The sequence below is a fragment of the Amblyomma mixtum genome, chromosome 3, assembly GCF_055824585.1.
Source record: "Amblyomma mixtum isolate Tamu chromosome 3, ASM5582458v1, whole genome shotgun sequence".
In the NCBI taxonomy this organism is placed as follows: domain Eukaryota; kingdom Metazoa; phylum Arthropoda; class Arachnida; order Ixodida; family Ixodidae; genus Amblyomma; species Amblyomma mixtum.
Window position 1 is genome coordinate 231452381 of NC_143014.1, and position 26202 is coordinate 231478582.

Consider the following 26202-nt stretch of genomic DNA (forward strand, 5'->3'; position numbering starts at 1 on the left):
TGCACAGCATTCGCTGCCATGTTTTAATTTTAGATTTGCTCGTGCGTTCTGCAGCGATTATATATTTACAGTATACATCCGTCGTGCAGGCCCCACGAAGAAGAGGAAGCAGAATACAGAGAGAATCGCTCGTGCGTTTGCGTTCTGGCTCCCTCCTTCAACAATTCATGATTTCAGCGCCTGCACTTCTGCGACGATTATTTGTTTTGGAAGAAGTGATCATGAAGTCCGCGTCTCTCACGCACTTTCCAAATGGCCCTTCGCTGTCTAGCTCTGCTCCAACGCAGCATCTCGTGACTCCAGTGCACAGCCCAGCAAGGACTGGTCTCCAGCTGCGGGAACTGGGGCCACAGCGTGGCCTCTGCGATGTCAACTGGGCAGCCAATGGTCGTTCAGCGGAGCCAGGACCTCTTCGTCCTTCTATCGCGCTCCTAGCCAACGAGGCTGCATGCCCGGGAGAGCCCTGGCAGACCCTCCAGCCGTCGCCCCAGCCAGCACCACAGGACGTTGACATCGAAGGCTATCAGGTGAGTTTTCTGAACTGACAATAGCATCGAGAATTAACGAGATTTAACCCGCCGCGGTGGCTCAAGGGCTCTAGCGTTGGACTGTAGATCTGTATTTTGTGGGATTTACTCCCGGCATTGATGACCGCATCACAATAGGACTAAACAGGGAAACGGTCATGCACTGTGCGATATCTACGTACTCTAAAGAACTCCATGTGGACAAAATTAACCACTTTATTAACTCACAACCACTTATGTGTCGCTTCAGGGCATTCCACACCCACATTTACTATTTACTTCGCAGAAAAGAGAGGTGTTGAAGATACAGAATTAATTCTGCTAATACGCCCCAGGTTAACACCTCCCCGACAATGCGGTGCCAACTGCGTGTTGCCAGTCCGTGCTTATCAACACTCATTCGAGGGTGTCAGCAGCACAGGCCTTGATATCGCGAGCCAAAATGACTTGTGCAAATGGAGACCGGGAGCAGATTCGCAGTCTTCTAGGCTGTAAACTCTACGTTCAAGGTTGGAAAATTCAGAACAGCTTATCGCATTTTTTCGCACGCATGAAAGCTTGAAAGAATCATTGTGTCTTTTTTCAATAGACGTCACTTGTTTTATTCCATACCCCAGGACAAACTTTTGCGCTCTTAAAGTTGCCATTGATGTCTACGGCCCCGTGGCCTTCCAGAACGCATGCGGAATAAATATAGATAACTTTTTAGAAATGCTTCGGTTTTATCCTTCATCGTCCATTGTTAATTTTTAAGCAAATAACTTAATTCAAAAGCACGGCGTTTGCATTGGATCTTGCATAGCCCCTTTGTTGAGCGACATATTTTTACCTTACCGGGGAAAGCAAATTGCTGAACGCCTTGGCACAGCCTGCTGGGCTAAATGTTTTAGGTATGCGGATGATTACGCTATTTTCTTAAAAGGAGTTACGCATGATAGGCTTATGACTGCGGCGAACTGTGTTCTAGAAATCTTCACCGAGAGCGTTTTTGTCCGTGCTTCACACATGAGGTGCCAGCGCAAGGATCCTGGCAATTCCTGGATATCTGTATTTTTGTCCGCGAAACCCATGTAGCTGGAGGTATCAGCCTTGCTCAAAAAAAGTTATTTTAAGCCACCAAGTCAGCTCATTCCAAGCTTGTAAAGAGCGGTATCGCAAAAAATTCTCTTAGTGCTGCTCTGGACAAGTCCTGCAATCATGAAATGCCGCATAGCGTGGGCTTCCAGCTGAAAAGACTGACCAGTGCTGGTTTTCCCTGTGAATTGATCACCTCTGTGTCAGAGGCTCTTGCCAGAGAAGTTCGGGGTGTACACGAGCACTACCGCAATGAAGAAGCGCAACGTAAGAGACCTGTTGCCATTCCATATTACCACCAGATCTCGCATCGCCTAAAAAAAGTGTCTCAGGAAGGTGATGTGCCGGTGGCGTTCACCGCGCTCCAAAAACTGGCCTGCCTATGCAACAAGGTGCAGGGAAGGCACAAATTAGAATGCAATTTAAAGCACGCAGAATAGATTCTTCCCGTGCATGAGGGAGGTCGTTTACCGAAGACACCTGTCCTGTGACAAAAGATACACTGAACAAACTGGACGTTGTATAGACGTCAGACCTCAGGAGCACCACGTAGGAGTAGGCGCATTGGCGCGGGGTGGGCATGTGGCTGACTATTCTCGTCACTGCCGTGGTTGTGCGCCTCGGTGTATGTGTAAATAAATGTTTTCCACCACCACCTCCGTTCCAGGAACAGCAATCTTAAAAAAGTTCGCGTCTGAACTAACTAGAGAAGTGTGAGAAGCTTCCTGTATTAAAGATGAATCCGGCTCTAATGTCAGCAAAAACTCGGTTAACTTAAGTGATAAAAATTTTGCATACCTGCATAATATATGTGCCCCGCACAGCCAGCGCACCAGTGTTATGTGATAGTCGTTTGATTGGTTAGCGTGTGATTGCGATGAATGTATAAATATAACGCATCTGTGTAATAAATTGATTTGAAGTTCTACGCTGTCTTCTTGGTTTCTTCCTCGTCCGTTGTCTTTTTGCGTGGTTTCAAGACGCATTGTAAGGCGTTAACGTGAAAAGTTATTTGAGCCATTGCCCTTCTGCAAAAGTTGGACTTTTCTTCAAGATGTACAACGTACCCATGCGAGCGCATCCTTCTGCTTCTCGAGGTATTTAGGAACTAGTGGACAAAACATGTGTTCTCTCTCACATGCACAGTCCCACGAGAGTCACTCTAATTGCTCCATGATCGTGTTTTTTTATATCTGTTTTTATAAAGTGCTCGATGTCCTGCATTGTTTCTCTGCGCAGGCACCAACCAAGCCTCTTTCGCCGTGTTCATTTGCACACTGTCGAGCATGCGCTGCTCTCGTCGCCACCACTGTCGCCATAAATTTCCTAATGCGAGCAGAGGCTCGCCCAGCCATCGCTGGAATCATTACCATGACGGCGGGGCTGGTTGGGTATGCACGGCGACCCACGGCACACCCCTTTCACTAGGGAGATGTTTCGCATCTGGCTCCAGCGTGATCATGCGGTAAGCATCCTGCTCTGTGTCGTCTAAGGGGCGTCTCGGACAGAGCGCTGCCTATTACCACTTAGAGCGGCCACTTGGCAATTAGACACGCTTCAGATAATCTTGCCTATATCGCTGATTGCACTCTTTATGCTTGCTCTTTGGCTGGCATCCAGACCTCTTTGAAGGTCAAACAAAGTGAAGGACAGAGCACAAGCTGCTCTAAAGATCGATTTTTTTGTTGTTTGCCTTACTTCACCTCGTTCTTCGCTCTGTTTTCGGTTGCAAAACGTTGGCGGTTCCACTCATCCAGCTGACACTGCTTCTGCTTCTCGGACTTACCCAGAGCAAGGGTTTTTGTAAATTGTGGTTCTGATTGACCGAGTATTAAGATTAACTTTTGCGGTTTGTTCCTGCAATATGCTGCTTCCGGAGGATGGTGAATTTGCGCATTATAATCAGTTGCAATCGTTACATCCGTGGTGTTGAAGAAGTAGAACATGCGCGGTGTTTGCTCTGATGAGGTAGGACTACCGCCGTCGCTTTTCGGCTTGGATCAGGGCGAGAACTTTTTTACTGCCCTTTCAGTTCAATTGGATCAGGCCCTTTAGACTTACTCATACGTTCTCTCCATTTGTGACAGAATTTACATCAATAAACACTCGCGTGTGTCCGTACAGGTGTGCAGGTTTGGTTTAGTTTGGTTTATGGGGTTTAACGTCCCAAAGCGACTAAGGCTATGAGAGACGCCGTAGTGGAGGGCTCCGGAAATTTCGACCACCTGGGGTTCTTTAACGTGCACTGACATCGCACAGTACACGGGCCTCTAGAATTTCTCCTCCAAAGAAATTCTAGCCGCCGCGGCCGGGATCGAACCCGCGTCTTTCGGGTCAGCAGCCGAGCACCATAACCGCTGAGCCACCGCGGCGGCACAGGTGTGCAGGAGTTTTGTGGCTGAGGTAATTATTCGCATCACTGAGTGCACTTATTTTTGGCATTATGATGTTCGGTGGTTTTTGTGAAGGGACCTTCGGTGAAGACTTTTCAAGACAACCGATTTGATTATTCTTAGTCTAGAGAGGTCTTAGCGCGTTCGTGGTTTTGTTTTGTCTAATACATGACAAGTTGCGCGGTGGGTTGAAGAAAATTGGCAAAAATGACTTTGAAGGAACGTGTCTGCAATGTAACGGGGTTGTACGTGGTGTATAAAGGCACGCCGCCGTGAGTTTAGCGAACTTTAGAGAAGTATTCCCGAACTATTCACGAGTGTGCAAGTGAAGGGTGCAAGTATTTTTCGCACACGAGATGTCTGGGCAACAGGGTGCTTCTATATTTAACCTGAACGAAAATATTCTCCCTTGATCGTAAACTTATACACGTGGCGCCACCCTCAGCTGCACAGCGTTAGGTGCCTTTGAGCTACCGCGCCGTCGACGCAGCCACTTTCGCATTTTCAGCTGTGCAAGATGTTTAAAGCTACATTTATATTAGCTTCATACCGAGTAAAAGGCTGGAAGGCCACTGAAGCGAAGACATCGTTTATAAAGGAGACACAATGGAGGTTAGCAGTATTTTTCGTTTAGTATAACGATTTCTGAAGCAGCGCAGTGCAATCAATGTGCCTTCATTGTTCACCGTTGGCCGTTCCTTCTTTCTTCTATGCAGGGCGTAAGAGGTGCCACCCGTGGCCTACCTTCGTACACCAGAGCTCTGCTGTGACTGGCACCGGGAAAGCCGGTTTTATGTTTGATTTTTTCCTTTGAGAAATTATCAGTAAAAGCGAATTGGATACCTGCGTCAATTAGTAGACTATCTTGTTGTGCTTGTTTTCGGGGCTTGGGTACGTGCCGTAAGGAAAGGTGAATGATGTTAAAGGGGTGGCGACACCAAATTTTGAAGCTATAAAAAGCCTGCTATGGGATTCCTATGTATGCAAGGGCAGTCACTGCCAGGTGTTGGACGCAACAAACGTTTAAAAAATATTTTAATTCGGTTCCAAAGATTACCTAAATGCTCACTCTCACGACCTAGACCCATTCGCTAGCGCCATCAACCATGACGTCACAAGGGGTGTAGAAAAATAAAGTTTTAGTGACGTCATACCAAAATACAGTGACGTACGATGAGCGGGGCACAGCCGCGTGAGCGCAGTCGACGCACCAGCGAGCCGCGTTTGCTGCTAACCGCCACTCGCTCGGTTTGCGGCGCGCCGTTGCGAGCAGCGTCGCAACGTCCGATTGCAGCTCGTTGCCTGCGTCCGGCCTGCTAGATGTCAACGGCGGGCCGCTCGCGGCAACAACGACGGGAAGCGGCAGCCAATGCGAGCGCGGAGAGCGGCAGCGTCATGATGACATAGGGCGCACTCCTTGGAGCCGGGCGGCCTGCGCCAGTCTTCGTGCCGAACGCCGGCATCTGAAGAACGCGATAGTATTGTTTGTTCACGTTCATAGCAAACCCTGGGATATATGAATATCAAAAATGCATCGTTTGTGACGATCGTTGGCAAATACCGAGTTCCTGGTAGAAGTGATGACTGCGATGCAAGCAAATTTCATCCCATAGCCGGTTTTGTGCTGCTGCTACCTGGTGCGGTTCGCCTGCCGTCTGCTAGCTCTGTTGCTGAAGACGTCGTGGAAATCGAGCATATCTTTTATTATGGGACGAGTTCACAGTAAAGGGGTGCCGAGCGGAGCACGTTTCTGAGCGCTGGCCAGTCCCGAAGCTCCCTCAGCTGCGGAGTCGATATCGAAAGCAGCTAGGCCTAGCGACGACTAGGGCAGTCTGGGACCAGCGCGCAGGTCGTCGGCCGGCGTTGCCGCAGGCAGTGTCGCTGCCGAAAGATCCACTTGTAGCACAGATGCATGCTGTCGTATCTCGAATCTAGAAAGCATCCTTTCTGGTGGCATGGCTGTTTGTATTTTCTTGTGCGGACGTGAAGTACGCCGAGTCTGCCGGCCGGTAGGTCAGCCTGGATACCGTCTGCCGACGTCATAAAAGCGAGCTAAAGAGTGTTCTTGACGTAAATAATAAACCATTGGACAAGAAATGTGAAAAAAGTGTCATTTTTGAGGATCGCTGACCAATACTGAGCTGCTAGTAGAGGTAACAACTGTGATATGAGCAAATTTCTCACAACCGCGCCTAGCAGCTGCCGCTGGCGCGACGTCGGGGTCCGGCTCGCCTGGCGCCCGCTAGCTCCGCTGCCGAAGGCGTCGAGGAGATTGACCATACTATTATTTTATTGTGAGATGATTCTGTTCACACTACAGCTATTTGTGAAAAGTAGGCCTTTTATTATAGCGCAGGCGACTTCCGAAGCGCCGGCCGCTTGCTAAACAGGCTATAGGCCTAGCGACGACCACGGCAGCCAGGCAGCAGCAGAGCTCGTCGCCCGGAGCGCCCGCGAGCGGTGCCGTTGCCGAAAGCTCCCAACATAAGCAGACATGCTTTGTCGCTGCTCGAGTATAGCTGGCAGTTCTGATAACAAGGCGATCTTGTCTTTTCTTGTGATATTTGTACACCATCCCAAGCAGCGCTCAGGTACTGCTGCACGGCAGCGAAGTGTGACACCGGTTGTGGGCGCAGCTTGGGTAGAGCGGCGCAGCGATGCTTACTGGCATTTTGCAAAGTGTTTCGCATCCTCACGCGAACCCGCGAAGGCGATATTAGCGTGCGAACAAAAAAAAAGTCGATGTCCTCACTCGTTGGAATCAGATCTGTCAGAATCCGAGCTGCTGGGACTAGATGTGCAGTTGTTTGTTTTCATATGCGCTGGTCAGCACGTGTGTGGGAAAGCAGACGATGCAGCAGTAGGTGCGTCACAACTTTTGTGGGCCCACGTGACCAAGCGAAGCAGTTGATCTTCCCCCTCTGTGACGTCACTGTACAACTCGGCGTTCCGAAACCGAAACCGAAAATCGTTCACCTAAAAATGCTACAATAAATTATTCACTGTGAATATATGAATCTTTGAGTGTGTATCATGCTTCCTGGAGCCATAAGAAACGTTTGCAACTAAGAACGCGCGAACCATAAATTTGGTGTCTCCACCCCTTTAAAGGTGCAGTAAAGAGGAATCTTATGCCGTCCTTTTACCGCGGGAACTCGAAGTACACGTTCCGAGCATTCTTAGAAACTTCGAATTATTGTCCTGTGTGCTATCACCCTAATTTAAATCGGATTAAACGTCCCGGCTCCTGCCTTTTTGAACTCACCGCTGAGGAGTCAACTAACGCGTGGAGTGCCTTTTTAGCAGTCGCGTGGCGGCCTCACTTTCTCTTTTATTCCGTGAATAAATAGATCCAGTCAAAGACATCATAGCTGCAAATTAGGGCCACGAAAAAAAAATACGCGTGTACTCTTTGCTTCCGCCAATCGCTACGTATCACTTCGTCGATGGCAGAGCGACAAGCCGACACGGGACTGGCTGAAAGGCACTCCATGTGTTGGTTGACTCCTCCTACCGTCAGCTGTGAGTTCAAAAAAAAAGGCTGGAGCCGGGATGTTTAATCCGATTTAAATTAGGGAAATCGGCCGCACGGGACAATAATTCGAAGTTTCTAAGGATGCTCGGAATGTGTAGATCGAGTTCCCGAGTCAAAAAGATCAGTCCAGATTCCACTTTAGTCCAGCTTTAAGTAGTAAGGTGGCTGGCTAGGTCTATTAAGTTGGGCGCCTGGTTGTAGCGGGCCGTTAGTAATAGCTATGGCACGAAAAATTTTCGCCGTCGCGCGCCCTTTTCGAATAGCGTGCCTTTGGCGCATACGTGCAAAATGAATGCAAAAGCGCGCAAATTAAACGAAAAAAACGTTCTGATTGTGCACTCCCCTGCATGTCATGCGAGCGCATGTGTGGCTCCATTACAAATATGCATCCGCGCGCATAAGCTTTTTTTAAAACGCACTATAATCAGCTGTACTGTTCCAATGGTAATTTTTTTCGGGGGAAAGCTCTTTTACGTTAGACCGAACCAAAGTATCGCTTTGTGTTGCCGGAGCCTCGAGCAGAGAAGCAGGCGGTTAGCAACGGCGCCCTTTGCAACGGGATCTGCGTCTAGAAGTAGTTGGTCGCTCCGCCTAGCTCCACGCTTCGCCCAGGCGTAGCTTCGCTGGATCGCTAGACTAAGGTACTATACAGGCGTGTACTAGTTAATTAGTAGTAAACATAACAATGGCCACATGTAATACATCATTGGAAAGAGGAAGTTAAGCCGAGTTTATTAACACTAATTCAAGTGATTATTACCGTAATCGATTTGTTGATATTGCCACGTTGTAGTGACGGCAGTCCAGCGGTCAGGAAGAAACCAGAAAGGCTTGCAAACGAAGCTCTTTATTTGGGCTGACTTGCGCCCGCAAAAGAACTGAATCACTCGATGGCGGCGTAAGCAACAAGCGTGCTCGTCAATCGTCGAACTACGCATTCCCGCTGCTCGCGGCATCGTTCAATTTAAAGCCGGTGAGGAAACTTCGAGATAACAGGTCGAGATCATCTAGAGTAATCTAGAAACACGTAGATGCAGCTGTTCATGGCTGTGAACAATCGAGATTAGTCCGGTCGCTTCTCGCGTCACGAACAAAAATGATAACACCCCTTTCCTGCGGCCTTGCGCGAACGAACGGACGCTACAATGATACGTGGCATTACCCCCCTCCCAAAGAAGCATCGTCTCGATGCTTTCAAAGGAAAATAAATACGGAGAATGCAAACTTTGAGTCCTTTAGCGCTCGTAATAAGGTTTAAGGGCGGCGGTAAAAGCTTCAAGTCTGGCCGTGTCGTCGTCGTCGGTGTTGTCGTAGTTGTCGCCGTCGTAGTTGTCGTCGTCGTAGGGATCGTCCTCGTAGGGGTCGTCGTCGTAGGGGTCGTCCTCGTAGGGGTCGTCGTAGTTTTTTTTCTCTTTCTTTCTTTCTTTCTTTCTTTCTTTCTTTCTTTCTTTCTTTCTTTCTTTCTTTCTTTCTTTCTTTCTTTCTTTCTTTCTTTCTTTCTTTCTTTCTTTCTTTCTTTCTTTCTTTCTTTCTTTCTTTCTTTCTTTCTTTCTTTCTTTCTTTCTTTCTTTCTTTCTTTCTTTCTTTCTTTCTTTCTTTCTTTCCCTCTTTCTTCCTTTCTTTCTTTCTTCCTTTCTTTCCTTCTTTCTTGCTTTCTTCCTTTCTTTCTTTCTTTCCTTCTTTCTTTCTTTCTTTCTTTCTTTCTTTCTTTCTTTCTTTCTCTCTTTCTTTCCTTCTTTCTCTCTTTCTTTCTTTCTTTATTTGAGACAATTTGCTACAAATTGGCTCAGGAGGCAATAGCAAAAGGCCCGGATGGGGCCTGACTAGGCTATGCCCCCCTGACAGCACAGGCAGCAGAAGTGTACATATGATTATACATCATAAGCAGACCGAAGTACAACACATCAATACAGAATACAGAAAGATATACACCGTCTTAGGTTACATTGTAATCTCTCTGTAGAACGAAAAGGAAAGTAACTTATTTGAACTGTAGTAATACAAAAACAATTTCTTACGTACTGCATCAAGTTTATCAGTAAACAAAAATGTTTCACCAAACAAAAATTGATAATGTAAAATGCAATCCAGTGTACATAAGTAATGGAATATGATCTATAGTGCACGATGGTAGTACAACATAATACAGATTAATAGCACCAAGAGTTGGCTCAGGAGTTTAACCCCTGCACCTCCTGCTCAGATAAAAATATTGTTTTAACTTGCTTTTTCAATTGAACAGGAGACACAACAGAACTTATTAAGTTTAATATGTCAGGGTATTTGTTGAAGAGTTGTGGTATTTGCGACGATAACCTCTGTAAGCCATAGTTTGTACGTGTTCTGGCCCTAACTATTTCGCTCTTAGTTCATACGGGGACTGTTTAGCTTGATAGTTTTCTTGAAATTTCGGTGTATCTGCACGGTATTGGCGTAGCGCTTCGAGAGATAGTTTTTGTTTAAACAGTTTTTTTACCTGAAGAATGCTGTATCTGGTAAAATATGGGGCAGTGCTTTCATGTTGAGGCATAGTCTTGTGATTTTCGTCGATGGACGATCTTTGTTCTTTTGCTCAGAAGCAACCTCACCTCCAGAGGCTGCTTTATTCAATTTAACCTTCGGAGGCTGGGGGAGCGTCCACGCACGGCGTAGCCTCGGCTAGGAGATACGAAGCGCGGTGACGATGGCGACGGGGAACGTGATAGGCGGCTGGGCGTTGAGTATTCTTCCCGACGCAAGAACTCTTCGATTTCGGCTGGTCGCTGGCCGGGTCGGGGTCGTGGGGCGTCGTAAGAGAACCCTCGGATGCCCATTCTCCTGTATGGGCAGTACCGGAGAATGTGACCGGATTCGCCGCAGTGGATGCATAGTGGTTAGCGCTGGTCGGGTGTTCTCCACTTGTCGCATTTCCTGGGCTGTGTACGACGCTCGTAGGACGGGCGGGTTGGGGCGAGAGGGCGGCGGTCCAACGCAGCTGGCTGAGGGCGATAGGGGCTTGAGTCTTGTCGTCGAGGTGCAGGACGGCGCACAGCTGCGGCGTAAGTCATGGCTGGGGGCTCCATAGGCTGCGTGGTGGTCGGCGTCACACCCATGGCCTGTTGAACTTCATCCCGGATGGCGTCTGTGAGCGATGAAAGCTGCAGCTGCGTTCCCGTTGGCAGCAATCGGCGGAGCTCCTCTTGCACAACTTGACGGATAACCTCCCGCAGGTCATCGTTGTTAGCGGTGTCCAGGCAGTTTGCTGAGAAAATGCGCTGCTGGCGGTCATACTGGCGGGCTCGGGCGTGAAGAGTTTTTTCTATAGTGGATGCCTCTTCTACGAATTCCGCGACGGTTTTCGGTGGGTTCCGTACGAGGCCCGCAAAGAGTTGCTCTTTAACTCCTCGCATAAGCAGCTTGACCTTTTCTTCTTCCTTCATGCTCGAGTAGGCACGCCGGAAGAGACGCTTCATCTCCTCAGTGTATACTGCAACGGTCTCGTTTGGGTGTTGTATGTTAGACTGTAGCAGCTGCTGGGCTCTCTCCTTTCTCACGACGTTTGTGAAGGTCTTGAGAAGCTGCTCCTTGAAGGTTTCCCAATCCGTAAGGCTAGCTTCCTCATTCTCAAACCAGATTCTTGCTGGTCCCTCCAAGACGAAGAAGACGTACCTAATTTTCATCGCATCGTCCCAGTTGTTAAAGACAGCCACACGGTCGAACTGTTCCAGCCATTCTTCGGGGTCGGCGCCAGGCGAAGCGTCGAAGGTTGGTGGCACCCGGGGCTGCTGAAGAATGACTGGAGTGGTCGTCTGGGGCAAGCTCATGGTGGACGTTGCTGCTGGCTTCCGCTTCCGGGTAGGGTCCGGCACAGTCCCGAACTCTGGTGCGTCCCCTTGCAGGCGTCGGCTTGCGCGGTGGACTGGACTCAGGTCCTGCGGTAGATGACTCAGAGGGCTGGCGTCACGACTTGTAGGGGGTGTCCGGAACATGAAAGGCTACTGAGCACGTCCACCAAATATCACGTTGTAGTAACGGCAGTCCAGTGGTCAGGAAGACACCAGAGATACTTGCAAACGAAGCTCTTTATTTGGGCTGACTTGCGCCCGCAAAAGAACTGAATCACTCGGTGGCGGCGTAAGCAACAAGCGTGCTCGTCAATCGTCGAACTACGAATTCCCGCTGCTCGCGGCATCGTTCAATTTAAAGCCGGCAAGGAAACTTCGAGAGAACAGGTCGAGATCATCTAGAGTAATTTAGAAACACGTAGATGCAGCTGTTCATGGCTGTGAACAATCGAGATTAGTCCGGTCGCTTCTCGCGTCACGAACAAAAATGATAACACCCCTTTTCTGTGGCCTTGCGCGAACGAACGGACGCTACAATGATACGTGGCAATATGTATGTTGCTATAGCAACGGATAAGTACAAGTGCTATAAGTACATGTGTGTAATTACATAAGTATATGTACATGTGACGTGGCCTTCAGCTTGACCTTGAAAAATAGTTTAGCGAGATGTAAGATTAACAATGGGTGAACGGATGACGTCATACACGGCATGACGCAACGTAAATCACGTGAGTTAGCATGACGTCAATTGGCGCTTTGAAAAGGCGCCTACCGGGGCTCCTCTCACCACTGACGGCAGTGAAATGGACGGGAAAGAAGACGCAGTCGCTTCGACGAGTCCGGTGCTGGCAGTTCGGAACGCAATCAACGTTGTCTACCCGCGTATTTTTGCTCGATACACCAGAGCTTACCACAGCTAATTTTGTTGCATAAATGAGTAAAAAGTACATTTCACATCCTGGAAAGACTTCAGCGCCATGAAGCAGACATATGAGGACCTGAAAGAAATAGAGTACCGACGAAGACGAACATTCTGTGTAACGGCATTGTCATCGCTGCGGGTGCGGTGTGCTGGCCTTGGCTGACCACGGACTGTGGCCGTCCTGCTCCTGAGGACCCAGTGCCTTCAATTAACCCTTGTCTTACATTTGGTGGAATCGCCGGGTAACGATATCGGTTCTGGAGCTCCCTAGCCGCACTCTTCTGACACCTGCGATGCCTGTGGACATCCAGCATCAAGCCGTGCAAACAGGCCCGCCTACTGTCATCTGTGTAGGCTCCCTTCGCCAGCGGGACCGGGATATCTTAAGCGGAACAGATGAACATGACGTGGAATATTGGCTCGCATCCTACGAACGGGTGAGCCTGTATAACAAATGGTATGACGAGACATAGCCGAACAATGTCATTTTTTATCTTACCGGCGTCGCCAACTTATGGTATCGCAACCATGAAGGGGACGTTGGAACTTGGTCAGCCTTCAAGACGAAGTTCTCCGAAGTCTTTGGCCGCCCGGCTGTCAGACAACTCAGCGCAGAACTGCGCATGCGTGAACGGTCGCAGTGGCCTTCACGCAAGGCCACTGCAACACGACACATGGATTGTGGGGTGCCGGAAGCGAGGTGCGTATGTATCAATTCTTAGTAGGATAAAGCAGTCTGAAAATCGCAACATTAACTCGCTTCAGTGCACGAAATGTGCCTGTTGAGTGCAGACACACAGAGTTGAATTAAACACAAAGCACGCAGGCTGATTACTATGTCATACATGGGATCTCTTTCGTTCCGATTTATACTGCGCTATGGAGTGAACATCCCAGATGCGCAACTAGCCGAAGACAGCATTGGATAGCGGCGAAACCTGCGAAAACAGAAATAATCACACTAGAATATCAACGTTATCACGTCGAAGCGTATACAAATTTGAATTTTCGTCCAACATTGCGCTTACAGTGGCGTATGAAGCAAAAGTATTCAGTAACACAGCGCGTTCATTTATACAGGCGATAATTTGCTCTATCCATAAGCATGTGCAAATTAGAAGAGTGGAAGGTGCAGGAAACTGCTAGCGCTTGCGCCGGAAATTGCGGACATCACACCCAGGCACCCTTTTACCGAGAAGCAGTCACGGGCACCTTTTATGTAGCTTAATTTTTTTAGCATTTCTAATTGCAATTTCTGTTGATGAACTTTTTGTTTATGAATTTAACGTAACCAGACGGAAGCATTTTCTGCACTGTATGCGCAGAAATACGCAGTCTTAGGGTATAACTGTTGCGCAAAAAATTGCGCTGCTCCGATATATATGCGCATCAAGCACTTGAACCGAGGTCCGCTGAAATGTTATTAGTCGGCGTTAGTTTGCTATTTTTCGATGATTCAGATGATGCCTGCGGTGGTAGCAATCTTGAGGTCTAAAAGAGATCTTGGTATTGTGACAGAGAGCACGTGTATAGTAGGAACACTGAACAGTGTCACCAATAAATTTGGGCAGCCGAGTATGAGTGAGCCCAAGGACGCCTGATATAGAGAGTGAAAGTACAGAAGGCGAAATATCTTAGTCATGCAGCTCTTTCCCCTTTCGCGGGAAAGAGATACATGACTAAGAGGCTGGAAGCAATCACCTGCCTGAATAAGAAAGGCCCAAAGACTACACAGGCAGTTGCTACAAGGGTGTTTCTATATTATTATCCCTGGTAGGGATTTTTTAGCCAAGGACGAAATTTACGTAGGTACTCTTGTCCTCGTCGAACCACAGCCACCATGGCAGCAGCGGCAAGGAGTGTTAGCCGTGATCGCGCGCTCTCCTGCAGCTCTTATCGACCAACCTGGGTGAGCTGTACCTTCTAGGGTATTCTTCCAAAAGTTGCTAACCGAAAGATGTTCAAATAGCCGGAGAGCAGTTTTATTACAGGGGCTATACACCGACGTCACCGTGGATGGCATTTTGGGGTACTTTAAGCATATCTAATCGGCTTGTCGCCCTCTCATCCGGATTGCTCTGCTGAAGCTGCGTGCTGTACCACAAAATGGCTCCCCGACGCGACATGAGCATCTTATATAGATATAAACATACTGCCGCCGTTTATCGTAGTACTTCTGCAGTCCAGAATCGTGTTACGCAGGAACCTACGATCGGAGACACCATAAAGAGCAAAATGCCGCTTAATTGAAAAACAATTTGAAGCGGCTTTTGCCCTTGTAGTTCGAATCGCCTTATTTTGTCTAACGTGAGCCTCAATGTTTTCTACGCAGGTCACACCCGGTTCGGGGCGCTCCCTGTCCCGGCCGCGTGGGTGAAGGCGGTACTTTGGAATATATCATACAGGAGCGTCTAATTACTCGTTAAAAATATTCAATTTTAATTTCCACCACACTTGATTAAAAATGACGTACTTTGCTACCACGTGTTTCCAGACTTTTAACTGGTGACACACAGGCAAGTTGTGAACAAGTTGGACACAGTACTTACAACATCAAATTTCCGTCCCTATGGCCTTACTGTGTGCAGAGTGGCTTGGATTACGCTAAAGGCTATTTTCGACAAAACCTTTGAAACCAATTCTTAGTCGGCACTTTTGGAAAACGGAAACAAGACAGCCAGAGAAGGAAAACTTGCTGTTGTGAGGAGGCTTCTTCGAAGCCTACGAGGAGAGGAGGGCCGTGCTTTTTAACGCGGGTCTGCTGGGTACAGATAGATTTGGCATTAACTTTAAAAATGTAGGCTTTTTGCTGCTCTGCGGTTCTCGATTCGGCAGGCGGCTCGCGCCACAAAAGGCACTTTCTCGATTGGTCAGTGCGGTGAGACGTTATTTCTCATGATGAAGGCTTTAACTGTGATTAAAATACTTTTTAGCACGCAGATGTCTCCGCGAGTCGCTGGATTTCTTTCGCGATGACATCACAAAAGCAGAGGAGTCATGCATGTTACGCATATGAATGCGGTTATTAAATGTCGCTACTCATCACTCTGAAGCAGTCAATAGACGCGCGAGGCATCTTTAAAAAATAAAGTCGGGCTAATTGGTGATTTTGATTCACTGACTGCGACATATTTCTAGCGCTAGAAGACACACAAAGGACAGCGAGTAGAAACAAAGGACAGACGCTAGTGTTACGAAGCTAGTCGAGGCATCTGTGTGAAATTCAGTATTGCAACAAACTTACTCGCCGTCACTAACAATGAAAGTCCTTAGCTTGGAGGAATTCAGTTCACAAACAGCAAATACTCTGATTCCTTTCAATCAACAAAGGTAGCGCTATCGCTCTTCTCCTACTGTGCCGCCGCTTCTCTGTCTTTTCGACATTGGCTCCCCCTATCTGGGGTTGAACTCGCAGGCACTTTCCCTATAGTGACAGCGCTATGTATCGCTTTGGTGCTTGAATGCGCCGCTGGCGTTGTTTGCCGCCGCAGGGAGGAGAAAGCACAAAAAAAGCAAGGAAAAAGGGTGCGAAAACACGGGACGGCGTACGGCCAATGGGAAGGTCGAACTCTGAAGGGATGCGCACCGAAGAAGGCGGGTGGAATTCATCAAAGGTTTGCGTTACTTCACTGAGGGGCTTTAATATCGAAGATACTGTAACGCGACCTGTATGCGACTTTTGGTGCGACATAGATCACTACTAACGCTTGTGAGCGGTTTGCAACGTCCCAAGCCTTCGGCTCGGTCAGAACTAAGACGAGGGATGATTCTACAAGAAATGCGGTTGAGGCGAGTGTCAAATAGTAAAAAACTCTGCCTCTCCCGTAACCGAGAGTAGAGTAAGCATGAAATGTTTACGGGCATAATACGAAGCGCACGCGGACACGACGAGACGCAGGCCTGACAAGAATGTATATGCAGCGCGTTCGAAACTGTCCGCAGTGCGTAGAGGCGAAAGCGTTTTCAGCACCACTTTGCGTATGTGACACTGGTGATGTTATCACTGGATTACGTCACACATAATTCAAGACGAAGTAATGACAAATTACTGATTAGTGTGTAATGACTGATTAATGACGAAATACTAATAAACTGCTAATTAATGACGCTTAAGCTTCGCCTTTAGGAGTGGAACGCGACAGCGTGTTGTAGCGCCGCCAGACAGTCCGCGGAACGCCACCACCCGTTCGGCGTGATGCCTCGTCCTTTGAACGCGACGCTTTTTGAGGAAAGGAAATTACGCAGTAATTCTCTGCCATCTCGGTGGGCACCCGAGCCGCACCTTACAGGAAGGTAGGAACGCCACCACCCGTTCGGCGCGATGCCTTGCCCTTTGAACGCAACGTTTTTTGAGGACAGGAAATGGAGCAGTAATTCTCTGTCATCGCGGTGGACACCCGAACCGCACCGTAAAGCATTTCATGCTTAAATATTGTGGCATGTGTGTGCTTTTCGCACGCGTTATTAGAAATCGGAAATTACAATTCCGTGCATTATCAAACGCACAGCTCGACTGATACTTGATAAACGTTGAGAAGGCACTGGCAGCAGTTATTTTTGTGACTCGTTTGGAGACCAACCGGCGCTTGCATGCCGGTCGCGTAGGAGGGCTTAGAGAGTCTCGTTAAATCTCGTTAAGTCTCGTACGGTGCCCGGATGTTCTCGTTTCAGAGCCCGGATGAGTGGATCTCGGTCTCGGCGTTACGTCACCACACTGCCGACAACGGGAGCGAAAAGCATTTCATGCTTAAAAGCCGGGACGACAGGTGAGAGAAGAATTGAGTCAGCAGCAGGAGGAAAATTAAAACTTGTTTGCATGGACTTTTTCAGGTACTCAATTCAAGAGATCTTTTTATTTCCGGTATGAAAGTGCAATGCTAATTGGCCCGTTCGTATTGCCGGGATTTGAGCCGTTTCCGATGCGCGCCGTGGCCTGCGGATCACGAAGATGACGTGCAGAAGGAAAACAAGACGATGGGTTAGTTATTGTAGTCAGCACGGGAGTGCCCGTAGTGATCCAGGTGCTCTTTTTCGACTTAAATTTGGTTGAGCGCGCAGTAAAGGAATTGATGTCTGGTGCTCGAACAGGACCTATATCATGCCTCGACGAACCGAAAGAACCTTTTGCAGGCCTTATTTTGCCAGGCCTTGCCCTAACATCTGGCAGCCGTCGTGGTAGAGCGACCGCTCCAACAGGCATGGTCCCGGCCTCAATCCGTAGAGCGGGACCAGCTTTTCTTCAAGCACAAAATGTCAGCAAGACCTGCATAATTTCCTCTATAGCAGTACGGCTGTGCTCGGGTGCATACTAATGATTAATTGCTTCCTTCCTCTCGTCTTCACGAAGCCTGAAACTACTACATGAACTGTTCCACGTGAGTCATTGAGCAACCTGGGCCATTTTCTTACGCAGCAGCAAGCAATGAATCTCTCAAATTAGGTTTGCTATATCCAGCAGCGAAGAGCACTTGTGACGCGGACACTATAAATTCGTAAGTCTCACAGTGGTATCTCATGGAAGACTGCCTAAATCTTTCTGAACATTTTCTCAAACGTTAGGGCATACGCGCTGCTATTAGATATAAAATAAGTTTGTCACAAAAGCAACTGCGCAAGCAGCGCACCGAAGTGGTCGCTCAATATTTCAAGCGCTGCCAAACAGCGCTCACATATTAATTACGAGTACTTATGAGTGCACCACTGTCCACAACTTTACTGCCCCAGCCATTTCCTGCACTTCAGTTGAAAAATTTGCGGGCAGTTGCAAATAGGAGTAGTTTGTTTCATGACACTGCTCATATTTAGTTTTGTATAATATTTTATGACACCGACTACGCATTATACACTCTCACTTTTACTGCCCAAGAGTATGCAGTATCAATGAGCGAGGCATTTTTGTCTTTAGCAGTATATGATCCCAATATTTTCTGCACTTAATGGGTTCTCAAAAAATTCTAACAGAAACAAAGCTGGCATGGTTCAGTACTATGTCCAGGAATTTCTACTCACGGAAAAGGCAGCCTAACAGGATGCCTCGGATGAACGCTCTCAGTTGCTTTCAAGCGTCGGTGCTTTTCTGCACACGCACACAGACACGCAAAAAAAAAGAACTGCTGAGAATGTTTACTACATGTGAATCGGAGCGAAAGCACGAATTTGGGCTACGTAGAAGACAACAGTGAGCAGGTAGTGCCACGGGACGGAGCAGATGGAAGTTGATGAGGACGACGCTCTACAATGCACAGCGTGAGAGTGGGGTGCAGTATAACAAGAGGCGCATTGGCAGCGGCGATAGGCTAGTGGCCTCGCTGATCGGTCTTTTTCTCTTTTTCATGGTTTGACATCTAACTAAGCTGAAGGTCAAATTTACACGGTCCGCGATTGAAGCCCGAATACCCGTATAGGCACCCTGCGCATCTAACTCCAGCGCGACAAGCGCGCCACTGGCGGCGGCGCGCGCGTCCCTGTCAGGAAGGCGGGGGCAGTCGGACAGCTCGCGCTGTGTTCTGCACGCCGTCGCGAAGCAGTTGTGCGCGTCCTTTCCGAGCAAAAAATGGCACATAACAGCAGGACACATCGCTGTGTTGTAGGATGCAATAATACATATATAAATTCGCCTCGGACGAGGTTTTATGGATTTCCAACGCGGCATTGGGAGACGGCCTACCCTTCGCGACGGGCAACACGCGCGCGCGGTTTCTGGTCACACAATGGTCAAACCCGTGTGGGAGACGCGTACTTGACTCATGCATTACCTCCTAGACAGGTTTTTGACTCATGGCACGGTCAACAGACGCAGAGGAATGCTAAAGGTTCTCTGGGAACCCTTCCCTCTTCTTGAAGCCACAATTTCCGGCCATTGACTTGGCTGTCAATATGTGGGCTTAAAAAGCCCCGCATAACTCGCTCGCAGTCACACCTGAGGAAGAAGCCCAAATTTGCGTAGCAAGGAATCGTTTACCTTTGTTCCAGTTATGCGCGGAATCCTTGCTCGCTTCCACTGCGCCTTTCCGTCGAGCGTCTTTTTGACAGTCAATTAAGGCACGTTTTCAGGGGTAACGGCAACATGTTCCTGATAAATCTGCCTCCGCGTCTGAACGACTGGGTGATAATTTAGTACAACAATCATATATCCCAATGTCGAGCATTCAGGGCACTTGTACTAAAAGTGTAAAAATTAAACGAAGCTTGCAATGAAATTCTGCCTTTTGAGCGCAGCTTTCTGCAAAACTCCTGCATGAAACAGCTGAGATACTCCTCTTTTGCAGAATCCCAGTCAAAAAGTTTTATGTTTTCCGCGGTACTTTCAGTGCGCACAGGCGCTTCGCCGCAGCTTGCATCCCCTTCTGCTTGCAAAAACCTCGTTCATTGGACATCTAATATCACCAAAATACTGACGCACGTGTTGCAGCGATATGACCTGGTTGCTGAAAAAATGAGAAAATATCAGTGGCAGATTACGCAATAGGCGCATCATTTCAAGGCGTAGTTTGAGCAGGGCATCTCACATCCAACACCGAAGGTGTGACAAACGAGAATGTTTCGAAGTCAGGTTTGCGCCGTTCGCTCAAAAACTGGTGTTTTCTAATTACCTTCTACGTTATGTTGCCTGGACGTCTTGGAAAGTTTAGGGTAAACCTTTTTAAATGCAGGAACACTCCAGTCTTGCGGGTGGCTCGTTTTGGAGAGGATTTCAGAGCGCTCCAAAAACACGGCAGCGGCAGCAGCGTGTTCACATTTGCCTGCGATGCCTACCTTGCAACTGCAGTTCGCGGCAACACGCTGTCTACTAGAAGATAGCTACGTTAAAAAAAAAATAGAGTGAGAGTTCAGCGCTAACAGGCATTAGATTCAAATATTTCTTGCCATTATTTTGATGGTTTTCGATAGCGCAGTGATGCTTGTCTGCTCAATGCACCGGGAAGCTAGCTTCGGTCCCGTCGCATGACACCACCTGCTTCACGTTGTGTGCATGGCCTGCTTCAAAAAGCTTCGTTCCTTTCCTGATGTTCGCTCTTCGAAAGAATTTTTTAGCCTCATGAATAGGTCGAAATCCTGCCTCTACAATCAGTGGCACGCCGCTAGCAGACGCCCTCCCTTCGAAATCGCGGGGCGAGCCTTCCTGACAAGGACGAGGAACTGGCCGCGCGGGAGAGCAGAACGCAGCCTCGACGGTGGCGGTGCCTGGCGGGTGCAGGGTGCCTATAGTGAAGCTTTCGCTTCAAAAAATACAGGAAGGTCAGATCTCATCCTTTCCACGCGAACGCTCGCACTCCAGGCATGATCCAGGAAAGAAGGTTTGAATCCAAAATTTTAAACATTGATCGGTTCATAGAAGAAAAAAAACATTCATTTCGTCTTTGTTTACAAGCATGGGCACGCACACATGAACAGCGCACTTTCTGCATTCAGTTTTGGTAGGTTTACATGAACGTGAAATGTGTAAAGAAAACATTTTTTTTCTCTTATATGCTGCCAGGGAAAGTACAGAATAAATATGGAAAAGCTGTACCTCTGGCTGAAACAAAAAAAAAAATTGTAGGGGGCGCTTAAGCTCCGCTCTAAGGATATGATGCGATAGCGTTAATGGGTTAATGCTCATATATGCGGAAGTGGTCGTTGCGTGCTTTACATTCATCCTGACACCACTCGTGGCGCAGCGGTGCAGCCGTTAAGGTTGCTCGTCCCGAGCAACCTGGATAGCACAGCATCCTTCTAGAGCACACAGATTTATGCAATGCGTCGGTAAGAACTCCTTGACGTGAAATCGTTTGCAGACTCGGGGACTTTTGTGCTGCATCATATCAGAATTATATTTTGAACGTTAAAAAATAAATATGTAATTTATTGTATATCTCGTTGAGTAATCGTTTTTTCTGATTTTTTTCATATTTTTCTTTCAAAAGTTTGAAAGAAACTACTTTTTTTTTCAAGCCCCTCAAAATTTCATGAAATTTTACCTCTACTCCAGGAGGGGTATGAAAACTCCTATGGGATTCCTAGTTCTCGGCTCGCCGGCGTGCAAGTTGCTTGGTGGGCGCGAGCGGCCGATCGCGGCCTTTGAGATGTTTTTCACAACGGCACCGATGAGTCGTCCTGCGCTCGGCTAAGGTCTGCGTGCGGGGAGGGGGAGGGGGGTGCTCAGTACAGGGTGCTCCTCTTTCCCGCGATGCCAACGATGTCTCGCTGACTCCCCGAAGCAGCAGGCCAAGGCGAAGAGAGGCCGTATCGTGGCGTTGTGTTGGTTAGTTCCTCGTGCTCGAGCAGCGCTGCTCCCATGTGCGAACGCCGTCCGGTGAGCGGTGTAGTCTGTCGATGTGGTGCAACTCCCGCCACGTGCATAAGTTTCGCAGAGGATGCCAATAGAGCTGATATAAACGCCGCTTACCGCCAAGTCTATTCAGTCGCCAAACTTTCAAGTAAACTTTGATAAGTATAATGCAAGAATCGATAAAGGCAACACTACTGCTCCCTTCTATGCATTCTTTGAAGTGTGGCATCCGATCAGCATGTTCACGTTTTTTAATGACGTGCATTACACGGCACCATTTAGGAGCTAGAACAGCTATACGGTTCAATCAAAATTAAAGTGGAAGCGCAATCGCCATCGCAAGGTGGCTGACATACAGCGGGCTACCACAGTCAAACACGTCGTCTCCAACAGGCTCATTCCAATTCATATTTAAAGAATCGATCTCCCTTTCATGCCAGCACTCATTCAGGATGTTACACTTTGGTTCGAGTATCACTATAGTTCGGTTTGGTTTATGGGGTTTAACGTCCCAAAGCGACTCAGGCTATGAGAGACGCCGTTGAAGGCCTCCGGAAATTTCGACCACCTGGGGTTCTTTAACGTGCACTGACATCGCACAGTACACGGGCCGCTAGAATTTCTCCTCCAAAGAAATTCTAGCCGCCACGGCCGGGATCGAACCCGCGTCTTTTGGGTCAGCAGCCGAGCACCATAACCGCTGAGCCACCGCGGCGGCCGAGTATCACTATAATATGAACCTATTGCGCAGTTCTGAAGTTTGAAGTGCCGTTCTGCTACATATCACAGGTAATGGCGGACACATATTCTAGACTGCACATCCTTAGCATTCCTCTTTCAGTAGCTTCCACCAAAGCTTTTTCCTGCTTTGTAGACAGCGGTGTATGCGGGTGAAGCGCCCTTCAAGCGCTCACTTTGCTAGGGCAGAAACACCCACTTGTTTGGAGCGCTCCGCATCCAGCCAGCGGAAGAACACTGCGTTCAATTTCAGGAACTGGGGACTGCACGTTGTTGGTCCCCGAGTGTTAGGTATAGGCACATTAGGATCAGTGCTGTGTGCCCTGCCTCGTTCCCATTATCCTTCCTACTTAGAAGGCTGGCAATCTCCCACACAGACGTTTTCAGCTTGAACTACTGAAAACGTGCCTACGCAATACAGCCCAACACAACAATGTTCTGCACGACCGGCCCAGCCCGACGTCTCTTTTTCATGTGCCGAAAATAAAGTGTATTTAGTTGCACTGATCAGTTGTATCAGCGATGCGCGATGACTCACATTTACTCCAGAACACCACTGAAAACGTCAGAAAGCTAGTGGAGTTCAAAGCATAAAATAACTTTCAACGAAAATAAACCCTATGATTACTGCAGCAGCTAAGATGCGAGAGTATTAGCAATTTATGTTTGGTGAAGGTGGTATTTCGGATTTTTTTGTTTGTGAACTACTTGTAAAGAATAGACAAATGCCGTTTTCAAATGATAGCTGATGTAATTAAGCGCGATTTAGAAAGAAATTGGCTCCTTTGTATCTTATGTCCACCAGTCTAGCGGTAATTTATGAACAAATAAAAAATCTGGTGCAATTGAAAATATTTTCATGGTTTTTATTCGGTTACTGCTTGTAGCAATTATTTCACACTAACAGAGAATGAAAATAGCTTCGAGTACTGCTAACTGAATCTATCTTCAGGAAAATTTGTTGCTATTAAGTTGCGGTCCTGTACAGAAAAGAACCGCTTCGAAATTCCCTCAATGAAACGTCGATATTTCTACCACTTAATGCGTTGAAAGAATCTGTCACACGTAGGAATTAGTAACAAATATTGGCGCAACATTTTGGCAACCTTCTACAGAACCATTGATATCAAGTGCGAGATCACAGGTTGTGGCAAACAAGAAAGCAAAGCTGAAAAAGGAAAATATAGACATGAGGAAGCTTCTCTATGGAGTACAAGTGGAGGAAGGCAGCCCCACATAACATTAGCCTGGCTTCAGATCGCATTCTTTTCACCTTACAAGTGTACAGGGCGTGTGTTGCTCGTTGCTCCTGAACTTCTGCCGGCACCTTGAGCCGCAAGGATTGCTTGGCTGTCTGGCGGACCTGACGGAACATTATCTATGAGCAAGTGCACTTTGCCAATTCCCATTTTCAAAGACGGAGAAAGCTGATCTCCTCTTTCCTGTCGCTGTCCTTCTCTTGTATTGGGCCGTCATTAATAGGAGACGTCTTGTGCCCTCCTCCTGTCGCCGCGCTCTTCAATTTCTTTCGTGGTGGCGTTACAAACACACATATGTTTTACAATGACTACCGCACCCGAGTTGTCGCATTGAACTTAATAAATTTTCGGGGCATTTGCAAGCTGACAACTTCGTGAAAGAGAATTAAGGGTGATAACTTAATATTATAAATCCACGCTGATAATATCTTGCTAGCCTAGTGCAGCGAATGTTTATATTGTTTGTTTGTTCATTCTTCAAAGCTGCCGGCACGCCGCTTTATCACTTTGTTTGGGATGCAAGACGCGCCTAGATTTATCTCGATGAATCGCATCCAGGTGGAGCCGATTCTACATTGTTCCAGAGTGTTCTAGTAACTTTCCAAGCTTTATCTCGAAAGTTCCCTATCAGCTTTAAAAAGAGCACGGCCGAGAGCGGCGGGTATTCTGTTCGACGACCGCCGAGCACACTTGTTGCTACGCCGCCGCCCAGTGATTCAGTTCTTTGCCGGCCCAAGTAAGCCCAAATAAAGATTTTCATTTTGGAGCTATTCTCGCTGCTTTCCAGTTCACTGGACTGCGGTCACCACTACGTGACATCTGGTGGAGTTGCTGACCTGCTATCCAGCTATACCCCTCACAATGGAACCTGGTGCATAGCCAACGCACGTCGTGCTTCGCCAGCCCCGTGAGCCACCGATTTTTCGTGGGGAACCACACGGAGATGTAGAAGACTGGCTGGACATGTACGACCTTGTGGCCGCGCTGAACACCTGGGACGGCAGCGCTAAGCTCTGAACATTTAATTTACATTGAACAGCCCTGCCAGAACGTGGTTTGAAAACTACGAATCTTCCGTCACGGCCTGGGTGACCTTCAAGAAGCAGCTGCTGGGTACGTTTACGAGCGTCGTACGCAAAGATAGAGCGGAGGTCCTGCTGCAGTGAATAATTCAACGCCCAAACGAGACCGTGGCTGCGTATGTAAAAGACATGAAACGCCTTTTCAGGCACGTCAACTGGCGACATGAATGAAGAAAATAAGCTCTCCTTCCTGATGCCTGGCGTGAAGGAGCAACTCTTCGCCGCCCTGATCCGGGATACTCCAAAAACCGTCGTTGAGTTTGTAGCTGAAGCTTCAACCATGGAAAAGACCCTTGACGCCCGGACCCGTCACTACAATCTACCACTTGAAGTACTGTCGGCAAGCCCCCCAGAAGATACCCCTGCAAGCGGGGATAACCTTCGAGATGTAATACGCGAAATTGTTCCCAATGAACCTCGCCGACTGCTGCCATCCCCAACACAGCTGACGCAGGAGACTTAGGTGGCATCGCTCACGGACATCATCCGTGAAGAAGTACATCATCCAATTGGCTCCCCGTCACCAACGACACCAACGGAAGCTACAGCCATGACCTACGCCGGAGCACTACGCAGTCCTCCGCCTCGACGAGACCCACCAAGCCCTCTTCGACGGGCACCAGCTCGACAAGAACGACGGCCCCTAGCTCCCGCACGCCCATATTACGAGTGACGCAACAGCTTTAGCAAATGCGACGAGTGGAGGACTCCCGACAACCGCCCACTGAGTTTCCATTGTGGCCACGCCGGACACATACTTCGCCACTGGCCGTACATACAGACGCATCGGCCTGCGAGGTTTCGCCATCGACGCCCCACGACCGCTCCCCGGCCAGCGACCACGGGAAATCGACAAGTACCTGCGCAGAGGGGAGTACGCATCGTCAAGCCGTCTTTCCCACTCCCCGTCGCTGTCCAACGCACGTTTTGCATCACCGGGCCGCACTTACGCCGCGGCTGTCCGAGGAAGGTCCCCTAGCCCCCGTAGGGGAAACTAAACAAAGCAACCAGCGGAGGTCAGGTTGCTTACCGAGGAAAAGACGAAGATCCTCCAGCGACCACACCGTATGAAGACGCCGCACCCACTAGCCTGACGCCGCATACAACGAAAACCGCGACCACGACGCGAACCACCTTCAAAACGACGCCGCCACCAAGAAAAGCTTCGACCACACGCCACGCCCACAATTCACATACCCGACGAAGTCTTGACCCGACGCCGAGGACGACGTGCAACTCCAGATCCAGGACATCCGACTTGGAAGTGGTTATCGACGGCCGGAAAGTCACCGCTCTAGTCGACACAGGAGCCGATTATTCGGTGATGAATGGACCATTCGCTGCGCAGCTGAGGAAAGTAACGACCGCTTGGGACCGCCCACAAATTCGCACCGCACGGGGCCACCTCATTACGCCATCAGGACGACGCACAGTGCGAGAGACTCTCAAGGGACCTACCTATCCCGCGACCTTCGTAGTGCGACGGAAGTATTCCCGCGAAGTGATTTTGGGCATGGATTTCCTTAACGAGCATCAGGCGATCATCGACCTGCGATCCAAGCTGATCACACTTT

General features: G+C 48.5%; 1 pseudogene; it reads left to right on the forward strand.

Annotated features, from left to right (window-relative positions):
• The window catches only part of LOC149353984 (uncharacterized), a 41482-nt pseudogene extending 26827 nt beyond the window's left edge, over positions 1-14655 (forward strand).
• The last annotated feature ends 11547 nt before the right edge of the window (positions 14656-26202 follow it).